This window comes from Saccopteryx bilineata, chromosome 1 (genome assembly GCF_036850765.1).
Source record: "Saccopteryx bilineata isolate mSacBil1 chromosome 1, mSacBil1_pri_phased_curated, whole genome shotgun sequence".
In the NCBI taxonomy this organism is placed as follows: Eukaryota; Metazoa; Chordata; class Mammalia; order Chiroptera; family Emballonuridae; genus Saccopteryx; species Saccopteryx bilineata.
In genome coordinates, this window is record NC_089490.1 from 218,853,844 (window position 1) to 218,865,344 (window position 11,501).

The window sequence follows — 11,501 nt, forward strand, 5'->3', positions numbered from 1 at the left end:
GTCTTGATCACCAAGGGGAACTTGAAAATAGGCAATATATGCATGTGTCACAAATGATGTGTGTAACAGCCACATATGTAACAGAAGGTGTTAAGTCTATTCTTTCATTTACGCCTACTCAAAGAAGCCATGATTCGGTCTTAAAACAAAATAAGAGGGTGTTTTTATCAGATAATAATTTTTTACATTTAGAAACAACTATAATTATATAAAAATGATGTTTGTAAAACATTAATTTTCTTGTGGTTATGTTCAATCCTAGAGTTGTTGCCCTTTAACTCCAATTTAAAAAGCAATGCATGCCATTAATGGTAACAAAAAGGAATTAAAATTGCATAAAAACTGGAGCATGCACCAAAAAACTGGTTTCATATTGGAATCAGCAATGTAGAAATATATAGAAACAGTTCTAAAACCTCATGCAACAGAAAATGAAAAAAAAATTGTTTCCCCAGCAAGGATGATTTACAACAAAATGAAAATTCAACCCAAGAAAGAATCTACATAAAAGTGAAGAACACAGTTACACTTTTTAAATATATATTTATATTTAAATTTTTTTAATTAACAGTTGATGGACAATAGTACATGAGTTTCAGGTGTACAACCCCATGATTATACATTTATATAATTTATGAAATGATAACCCTGCTAAGTCATTTGACACATAAATAGTTATTACAATATTTTTAGTGTATTTATTTTATTTTACTTTACATGGTTATAACTATTTTTTCACTAGAAGAGGAGGGTTGGAGGGGTGGGTAAAGAACTCAGTAAAATATATAGATAAGGCTCAAAGAAAAAAGATGGCAGCGGAGTAGGCGGATGCACAGACACCCAGCTCTCACCACCAAACTGGAATACAAATCAATTTAGGAAAAATCAGCATGAAAAACCAACTCTGAACTGCAAGAACAGCTCTCAAAAACCAAGGAGCAAAGAAAAAGCCACAACAATCCTGGTAGGGAGCGCCTGAACCTCCTCTGTTTACAGGAACGGAGGGAGGGCTGAGGCTAAGAGCCCAGAGAGGATCTCACAGAGGGAAAAGAGCAGAAACTACTGCTCACAGCCACTTGCCTGGCGACCAGGGAGCGAGGTGTGTTGAAAATACCAGCTTATCTCCCAAGTGAAAGGACAGGGAGAGGGACAGACTGTGAGGGGCTAAGGAATGCAGGAAACAAACTAAAAAAGCTGACTCATCCATGCTGGAGGTGGCCATAGCTGGGGGAGGGACTGAACCTTTCACAAAACAGAGCTGAATTGCTTCCGGATCAGAGATCTCCGTACATCTATCCAGCTGCAATCAGCGCAACAAGACAGACACAGCTGAAAACAAGAAGTGGGGAGGAGGGGCAGTAACTCAGGTCTCCAAGGAGATCTGAGATAAACCTCCCCCTACTGAAGCAGAGAAAACACCCTGCCCCCAGTGAGATTAGCTGGCTAAAGAGGCCTTCAGAGAATCAGGTTACACCCATAGCATTCCTGGATATACTTTCAAGGAAGCCCCCTGCTGAGATCAGTAAACAAGACTATCACCTCTTAAGAAAACAAACAAATCAAGACTTCAAAGCTGCCCAAATCCGAAAGTGGATTACAGTTTTCAGCTGATACTGAAAACTGGAGGCAGACAACACCAAGCCTAGACTCAACCAACTCTACAAATAAAACACCCAAAAACAGATGATGAGAAGACAAAGGAGTGCAATCCAAATGAAACCACAAGAGACACCTTCAAGAGATGAACTGAGTGATATGGAAATAATCAAACTTCCAGATGCGGAGTTCAAAATAATGATTGTAAGGATGCTTAGGGATCTTAGAACAACAATGGATGGTCATTATGAAAACCTAAATAAAGAAATAGCAAGTATAAAAAAGAATCAGTCGGAGATGACAAATACAATATCAGAAATAAAGACCACAATAGAAGGAATTAAAAACAGGATAGATAGAGCAGAGGATCGAATCAGCGAGTTAGAGGACAACTGGAATGAAGGCATAAAAGCAGAGAAGAAAAGAGAAAAGACACTCAAAAAGTCAGAGGAGGCCCTGGCCGGTTGGCTCAGCGGTAGAGCGTCGGCCTAGGGTGCGGAGGACCCGGGCTCGATTCCTGGCCAGGGCACACAGGAGAAGCGCCCATTTGCTTCTCCACCCCTCCGCTGAGCTTTCCTCTCTGTCTCTCTCTTTCCCTCCCGCAGCCAAGGCTCCACTGGAGCAAAGATGGCCCGGGCGCTGGGGATGGCTCCTTGGCCTCTGCCTCAGGCGCTAGAGTGGCTCTGGTCACAACATGGCAATGCCCAGGATGGGCAGAGCATCGCCCCCTGGTGGGCAGAGCATCGCCCCCTGGTGGGCAGAGCGTCACCCCATGGTGGGCGTGCCGGGTGGATCCCGGTCGGGCGCATGCGGGAGTCTGTCTGACTGTCTCTCCCCGTTTCCAGCTTCAGAAAAATGAAAAAATGAAAGAAAATAAAAAGTCAGAGGAAACTCTTAGAGAGCTCTGTGACAACATGAAGAGAAATAACATCTGCATCATAGGGGTTCCTGAAGAAGAAGAAAAAGAACAAGGGATAGAGACTTTGTTCAATCATATCATAGCTGAAAACTTCCCTAAATTAATGCAAGAGAAACTCTAACAAGTCCAAGAAGCACAGAGGACTCCATTAAAGAGAAACCCAAAGAAACCTACACCAAGACACATCATAATTAAAATACCAAAGCTAAGTGATAAAGAGAAAATATTAAAAGCTGCAAGAGAAAAAAATGTTATCACCTACAAAGGAGCCGCCATAAGGATGACATCAGACTTCTCAACAGAAACACTTGAGGCCAGAAGGGAATGGCAAGAAATATTCAAAGTAATGCAGAACAAGAACCTACAACCAAGACTACTTTATCCAGCAAGGCTATCATTTAAAATTGAAGGAGAAATAAAAAGCTTCCCAGACAAGAAACAACTCAAGGAATTCATTACAAACAAACCAATGCTGCAGGAAATGTTAAGGGGCCTGTTGTAAACAGATCAAAGTGGGAAAAGAATATAGCAAAGAAGGAATACACCTTTAAAGAAGAAAATGGCAATAAATAACCTTAAATGTAAATGGATTAAATGATCCAATCAAAAGACATAGGGTAGCTGCATGGATAAGAAAACAGGACCCATACAGATGTTGTCTACAAGAGACACACCTTAGAACAAAAGACACACATAGATTGAAGGTAAAAGGATGAAGAAAAACAATTCATGCAAACGGAAATGAAAAAAAAGCTGGGGTAGCAATACTTATATCAGACAAATTGGATTTTAAAACAAAGGATATAGTAAGAGATAAAGAAGGCCACTACATAATGATAAACGGAGTAATCCAACAGGAAAATATAACTATTATAAATATCTATGCACCTAATATAGGAGCAACCAAATATATAAAATAGACTTTGATGGATTTAAGGGGCAACATCAACAGCAATACTATAATAGTAGGGGATTTCAATACCCCACTAACATCACTAGATAGATCCTCAAGAAAGAAAATTAACAAAGAAACAGCAGACTTATTGGAATCACTAGATCAACTCGGTTTAATAGATATCTTCAGAACCTTTCACCCTAAAGCAGCAGAATATACATTCTTTTCAAGTGCTCATGGAACATTCTCTAGGATAGACCACATGTTAGGGCACAAAAGTGCTCTCAACAAATTTAAGAAGACTGAAATTATATCAAGCACTTTCTCCGATCACAACGGCATGAAACTAGAAATGAATCACAACAGAAAAGCTCAAAAATTCTCAAACACATGGAAACTAAATAGCAGGTTGTTAAATAATGAATGGATTACGAATGAGATCAAAGAAGAAATACAAAAATTCCTATAAACAAATGACAATGAGCATACAACAACTCAAAATTTATGGGACACAGCGAAAGCAGTCGTGAGAGGGAAGTTCATAGCACTACAGGCACACTTTCAGAAGCTAGAAAAAGCTCAAATAAACAACTTAACCCTGCATCTAAAAGAATTAGAAAAAGAACAGCAAGTAAAGCCCAAATGTAGTAGAAGGAAGTAAATAATAAAGGTCAGAGCAGAAATAAATGACATAGAGGCTAAAGAAACAATACAGAGGATCAATGAAACTAGGAGCTGGTTCTTTGAAAACATAAACAAGATTGATGAACCTTTAACTAGACTCACCAAGAAAAGGAGAGAGAGCACTCAAATAAATAAAATTAGAAATGAGAGAGGAGAAATAACAACTGACACAACAGAAATACAAAATATTGTAAGAAAATACTATGAAGAACTGTATACCAAAAACTAGACAATCTAGATGAAATGGACAAATTCCTTGAAACATACAATCTTCCAAAAATCTGGAAGAATCAGAAAACCTAAACAGACCGATTACAACAAATGAGATCGAAACAGTTATCAAAAAATCCCAACAAAGAAAAGTCTGGGGCCCGATGGCTTCACAACGGAATTCTACCAAATATTCAAAGAAGAACTAACTCCTATCCTTCTCAAACTATTTCAAAAAATTCAAGAGGAAGGAAGACTTCCAAGCTCCTTTTATGAGGCAAGCATAATTCTGATTCTAAAACCAGGCAAAGACAACACAAAGAAAGAAAATTATAGGCCAATATCTCTGATGAATATAGATGCTAAAATCCTCAACAAAATATTAGCAAACCGGATCCAACAATATATGGAAAAAATCATACACCATGATCAAGTGGGATTTATTCTGGGGAGGCAAGGCTGGTACAATATTCATAAATCAATCAATGTGATTCATCACATAAACAAAAAGAAGGAGAAAAGCCACATGATAATTTCAATAGATGCAGAAAAAGCATTTGATAAAATCCAGCACCCATTCATGATCAAAACTCTCAGCAAAGTGGGAATACAGGGAACATACCTCAACATGATAAAAGCCATCTATAAGAAACCCACAGCCAACATCATACTCAATGGGAAAAAATTAAAAACAATACCCTTAAGATCAGGAACAAGGCAGGGATGCCCCTTTCACCACACTTATTTAACATGGTCCTGGAAGTCCTAGCCACAGCAATCAGACAAGAAGAAGAAATAAAAGGCATTCAAGTTGGAAAAGAAGAAGTAAAACTATCATTATTTGCAGATGATATGATAGTGTATGTAGAAAACCCTAAAGTCTCAGTCAAAAAGCTACTGGACCTGATAAATGAATTCAGCAAAGTGGCAGGATATAAGATCAATACTCAGAAATCAGAGGCATTTTTATACACCAACAATGAACAGTCAGAAAGAGAACTTAAGGAAACAATCCCCTTCACAATTACAACCAAAAAAATAAAGTACCTAGGAATAAACTTAACCAAGGAGACTAAAGACTTGTACTTGGAAAATTACAAAGCATTGATAAAAGAAATCAAGGAAGATACAAACAAGTGGAATCATATACCGTGCTCATGGTTAGGAAGAATAAACATCATTAAAATGTCTATATTACCCAAAGCAATCTATAAATTCAATGCAATACCAATTAAAATACCAATGACATACTTCAAAGATATAGACCACATATTCCAAAAATTTATATGGAACCAAAAGAGAACACGAATAGCCTCAGCAATCTTAAAAAAGAAGAATAAAGTGGGAGGTATCACACTTCCTGATATCAAGTTATACTACAAGGCCATTGTACTCAAAACAGCCTGGTACTGGCATAAGAACAGGCATATAGATCAATGGAACAGAACAAGGAACCCAGAAATAAACCCACAGTTCTATGGACAACTGATATTTGACAAAGGAGGTAAGGAAATACAATGGAGTAAAGACAGCCTCTTTACCAAATGGTGTTGGGAAAATTGAACAGCTACCTGCAAAAAAATGAAACTAGATCACCAGCTTACACCACTCACAAAAATAAACTCAAAATGGATAAAAGACTTAAATGTAGGCCGTGAAACCATAAGCATCTTAGAAGAAAACATAGGCAGTAAGCTCTCCGACATCTCTCGGAGCAATATATTTGCTGATTTATCTCCACGGGGAAGTGAAATAAAAGACAGGATAAAAAAATGGGACTATATCAAACTAAAAAGCTTTTGCACAGCTAAAGACAACAAGAACAGAATAAAAAGACAAACTACACAATGGGAGAACATATTTGACAATACGTCTGACAAGGGGTTAATAACCAAAATTTATAAAGAACTTGTAAAGCTCAACACCAGGAAGACAAACAATCCAATCCAAAAACGGGCAAAAGAGATGAATAGACACTTCTCCAAAGAGGACATACAGATGGCCAATTGGCATATGAAAAAATGCTCAACATCACTAATCATTAGAGAAATGCAAATTAAAACCACAATGAGATATCACCTCACACCAGTCAGAATGGCGCTCATCCACAAAACAACACAGAATAAGTGCTGGCGAGGATGTGGAGAAAAGGGAACCCTCCTGCACTGCTGGTGGGAATGCAGACTGGTGCAGCCACTGTGGAAAATAGTATGGAGATTCCTCAAAAAACTGAAAATCGAACTGCCTTTTGACCCAGCTATCCCACTTTAGGAATATACCCCAAGGACACCATAGAACGGCTCCAAAAGGCGAAATGCACCCCCATGTTTGTGGCAGCATTGTTCACAATAGGGAAGATCTGGAAACAGCCCAAGTGTCCGTCAGAGGACGAGTAGATTAAAAAGCCTTGGTACATATATACTATGGAATACTACTCAGCCATAAGAAATGATGACATCGGATCATTTACATTAACATGGATGGACCTTGATAACATTATACGAAGTGAAATAAGTAAATCAGAAAAAAAACTAAGAACTATATGAATCCATACATAGAAGGGACATAAAAATGAGACTCAGAGACATGAACAAGAATGTGATGGCAACAGGGGTGGGGCGGGTGGGGGGAGGGGGGATGGGGTGAAGAAGGAGAGAGGGGTTGGGGGAGGGGAGGGGCACAAAGAAAACCAGATAGAAGTTGATAGAAGACAATTTAACTTTGGGGGAGGGGTATACAGCACAATCAAATGTCAAAATAATCTAGAGATGTTTTCTCTCAACATATGTACCCTGATTTATCAATGTCACTGCATTAAATTTAATAAATAAATTATAAAAATGTATAGATAAGTTGAAATATGTAGTTATTAATAATTTTTTAAATTTAAACTAAATTCTTAAATTATAGAAAGTAATAAGAAATAAGAGGGAAATAAGTGTGCTAAGACTTTGCCCTTTTGATAAGAAAAGAAGTAGAAATTAATTAGTTTTATAGAATAATACATGTTTAAATGAACATGTAAAAAATGAATACTCTGTGAGCAACATAATATAGAATAACTTCTTAACCTACTAGAGAAAAATAGAATAAAAATTCATCTATCTAGTAAAAAAAAGAAAAGTAAAAGAAAGAAAAAGGAAATCAAAGAAATAAAAAATTGTGGTTATAGCCTTGGTTGGGTAGCTCAGTGGAGGAATTGTCAACCTGGTGCTCCAGAGGTAGTAGGTTTGATCCCTGGTCTGGGCAAGTATAAGAAACCATCAATGAGTATACAACTAATGGAACAACTTAGTAAAACAATGAATTGATGCTTCTTTCTCTCTCAAATCAATGGAAGAAAAAATTTTTATTGTGGCACATAGACTAATAGAAAATGAGATGGCATGTTAGCACATCATAGGCTGCAATAAAGGTGGATGACCTAAACATTAACCATTTCAACCTGTATATATGAATAGAAGCATTGAGTCATGCACCTTTGGAAGTCAGAGGGGCCTAGGAATGAAAGGTGAGGGGTAGAAGCTGACAAGGGCTTTGTATTGTCTAACGTTCACACATGGAGAACATGCACATATTTTTTTTAATGTCAGGTTAAAAAGTTATATACATTTGGCCCACAGTTAAATACTGAGGAATGGTAGCATATTGTGACAGGTTCACAATCAGCTTCTCTTCCCCCCCTACAACCCACATGGGAAGGAGATGGCCTTTATGTAGTTTTGTTCTGCTTCATCTTTAATAACCATTTCACTCATAACTTGAAATGAGTATGGTAACTGGTAGAAGCATGTTTTATACATAATTTTTAAAATTATTGATGTCTTTCTTAGAAAAACACCCACATTAATTGCAAAAAAACAAACAAAAATAGTATATTTAGAAAGAGAATCCCTCTATAATTTCTTCATTCAGAAATAACCAAATTAGAAAAGTCTTAAATCGGCCTTTTAAAAAATCAGTATGATACCACCTGAAGAAATCTTCACACTGGCACTTAACCCTGCCAGTCCCCATCCCCAGCTGCCCCCAGCTGATGTGGGTATGAGCCCAGCCAGAATGATGTCTGGGGCTGAGCATAGGCTGATGGGGGTTCCCAGAGAAGTGTCCACATCCTAATCCCTGGAACAAGCCAAAGTTATCTTATTTGGGAACAGGGTCTATGCAGGTGTGATTAAGGATCTTAGGGAGATTATTAAAAGGGGGTAACATGAAAGTTTTATAAAGGAGGGTTCTTTAGCTTGAATCCATTTACATTTATTAAAAAGTTGCACAAATCAAAAAGAGAAAAGTTGCACTAATCTTATAAGAGAGTAGGTGGCAGATTAGACACAGAAAGATTATCCTTGTAAGAGAGAGGGAGACCAATTAGACGAAGAGACACTCAGCAGAGAAGATGCTGACTTGAAGATGAAGGCAAAGGCTGGAGTGACAAAGGGCTGGAGAAACGAGGGAGCGCTGTGTGTGCCACCACAGGGAGAACCCTGGGACACAGCCCTGCTGTCACCTCTGTCTCAGACTTCTGGTCTCCAGAACTGTGAGAGAATACATTTATGTTGTTTTAAGTCACTAGATGTGTAGTAACTGTCACATCAGGCACAGGGAACAAGTACAATGTCTCTGTACCCCTACCATAGATAAATATGCACTGCATAAAGCCATGTCCCTTCCTCTGTCTGTGGCCGCCCCAGTGGTTTCCAGATTCCCAATGACAGGTGAGTGAGTTTCAAAAAAATAACCAGGCAACTGACATTGGATTCTCCAATTTTTATTTCCAAAGTAACAAGAAAGGAAAAAAAAAAAAAAGAACCTTGCCATCTAATATCATTTCATTAAAAAAGGACATTTTCATAGGAAAAACGTTTATAAAGGGCAGTTCTTTAACTTGAGTACATTTAAATTTATTAAACACTTGTGATAATGTCTTTTCTCTCATTATGTAACGGCGCTGATGGAAACTTCATTCCAGGTGGATTCTTGGCCATAGAAGGGAAATTGGGACCCATGGCTTACATCATAATTTGTGTATTTACTTCTCTGCTTTTGCTCCTCCTCCTCCATTCATCATTCAGGCCAACTCCTGAAGGAACCTGAAACACTCTTGCCTTTTCAGTTCCCTCTATGAATCAGATTTACATAAAGGACACTATGGTCGAGGAGGATCACGATACACATATTGATTAGTGAGAAACCACTCACTAAAACAATTCTTTTTTCCATTAATATTTTTAAGTATAACATTCAGAAGTTTTACAGGTTTATTAGTGAAAAGAAAGAGAAACCAAATATCTAGTATCAAGATATTAAAAATGGGATGAAGAGAAATCTAAAAAGAAATAAGGACATATTAGGAAGAAGGTCAAAGGTAGAGATGATCTCATAGGATTTTCTTTGCTGTAATTATTTTCTGGCCTCACAGCCTCTGTCTGCTGACTCAGAGGTTCTCAGTGATATGTGCAGAGCCAAATATAGCTGAAGATAAATAAATCATTTAAATATCTAAATGGATGCTATTCATAACAGCAACATATAAAATATCTAAAAAAAAAACTTAAGAAATTTGCAGGATCTGTGTGAAGAAAATGATAAAACCTGACTAAGGTACCTAATGAAAATCCAACCTAGGTTGGTCACTCCTGGTATCATCCATCTCAGGATCAAATAGCTCTGCTGTCCCCTGGCTCCCAAGTCTGGAACTACCCTCATCATCTAGCTGGGAAAGATAGAATTAAAAAGCTAAATTAGTAACTCCCTGAGTAACTCCAGGCTAGAAGTCAATTCTCACATGTGCTTCTGAGAATTATTCTAAGGTAGGTTCTAAATCAACCCTCCACTCTAAAACTAAGTTCCCTGACAAATTTCCCTTCCCGTCCCCTTTACAACCTGGAGTACCTCTTCTTGATCTGCCGGCAAAGTGACAAGATATTTCTCGGGGAAAACGTGTCAAAGCATTTGCTAAAGTGCTCAAGTGAGAGTGATACGTAAAGCCACCATCTCCTGAGTCCAGGTCATTCTCCTCTACACAAACAGCCATATGAATCTTTCTCTCCCACATCCTTCAAAAATTCTTAGCTGATTCTGAAATCACAAGTTAGAACCTCTGTTCCTGAATCAAATAGCAAAGCAGTTAAGAAAGTTGTGATTTGAGAAAGGCGAGTTTAGGATGAGGCATTTGTTTCTGTCTGAGAATTTGCCTGCATTATTATCTTTAAACTTGCATTAAAGGACTAGAAAGGATTTTGAAATGACTCATCTAATTTTCTCAAAAAAAATTTTTTTTTTCCAATGGAAGAACTGAAACTCAGAGAGAATATGAGTTAACACAGATGCAAAGCTGGTCAGTAGGAGAGCTGGGTCTTGAAAATCCCAGGCCTATCTTTGGCATGGTGTTATTTCTCTTTTGTCTCTATTTTTCTGTACTAGAAAGCTGGAAAGCAGAAAGTTCAAGTACCAAAAGAGAATCACTGACTCCATATGACTTGACATTGTTGCATAATTTAAGAAAATATTTATTAAATTACATTGTCATTTAATCGGCCTACCTTGTCCACTGCTATAAATGTCTAGTTACCTTATACTCATAGACAAAGATAAGGTAACAATCCCAGCCTGTTCCTTTTGATTTCAGTAATGAAGTATTTAACTGTTGTCCAGACCGATCCTTGGTAAGTTGATCATTAAAGCTGTGTGACCAGTTTGCCAAATATTATCTGTTTGTTCTTGCAGCATTGTCAACAAAAACCAGATGAAGAGTGCCTTTGTTGAAAGGTTGGCTTTCCATCAGCAATCTTGGTTAAAGTGTTGACAAATTCTAGGGAGATCTGCCAATTTGGGATTGGAACCGAGTATGACTTAACAGTGCTCAGGGCTCCTATTCGTTTGTTCAGCTGTTTATCTTTAAGGTTTATTTTTGCTCTTTTAATTCTTCAAACAAAGGTGTTTGGACTTTGACTTTGGGACTTAGCCTGGTAGGTATGGTGCACAGTTTCTTGTTCAGCTTCTGTGTGCCACACAGCCTTCCCTACAACTCTCTTTAATGCACCTCGGTAGTATTCGGACTGGGGCTGGGTTGTTAGGAGTGGAGCTTTTCTCAGGCATCTCTAAGGCATGAACTATGAACAGTTTTTGGTGGTGGGGTGTTCTTCAGTCCCACTAGTGCAGGTGCACGACTATGAACATTGGTACAGTTAAGGTTAA

The 11,501-nt window shown here is 38.0% G+C and overlaps 1 non-coding gene across 1 annotated transcript; it reads left to right on the forward strand.

The window, feature by feature from the left end:
• The first annotated feature begins 2,049 nt into the window (after window positions 1-2,049).
• TRNAP-AGG (transfer RNA proline (anticodon AGG)) lies at window positions 2,050-2,125 on the forward strand. The gene has a single exon. It is a non-coding gene; the product is annotated as a tRNA-Pro (tRNA).
• Window positions 2,126-11,501: the final 9,376 nt, after the last annotated feature.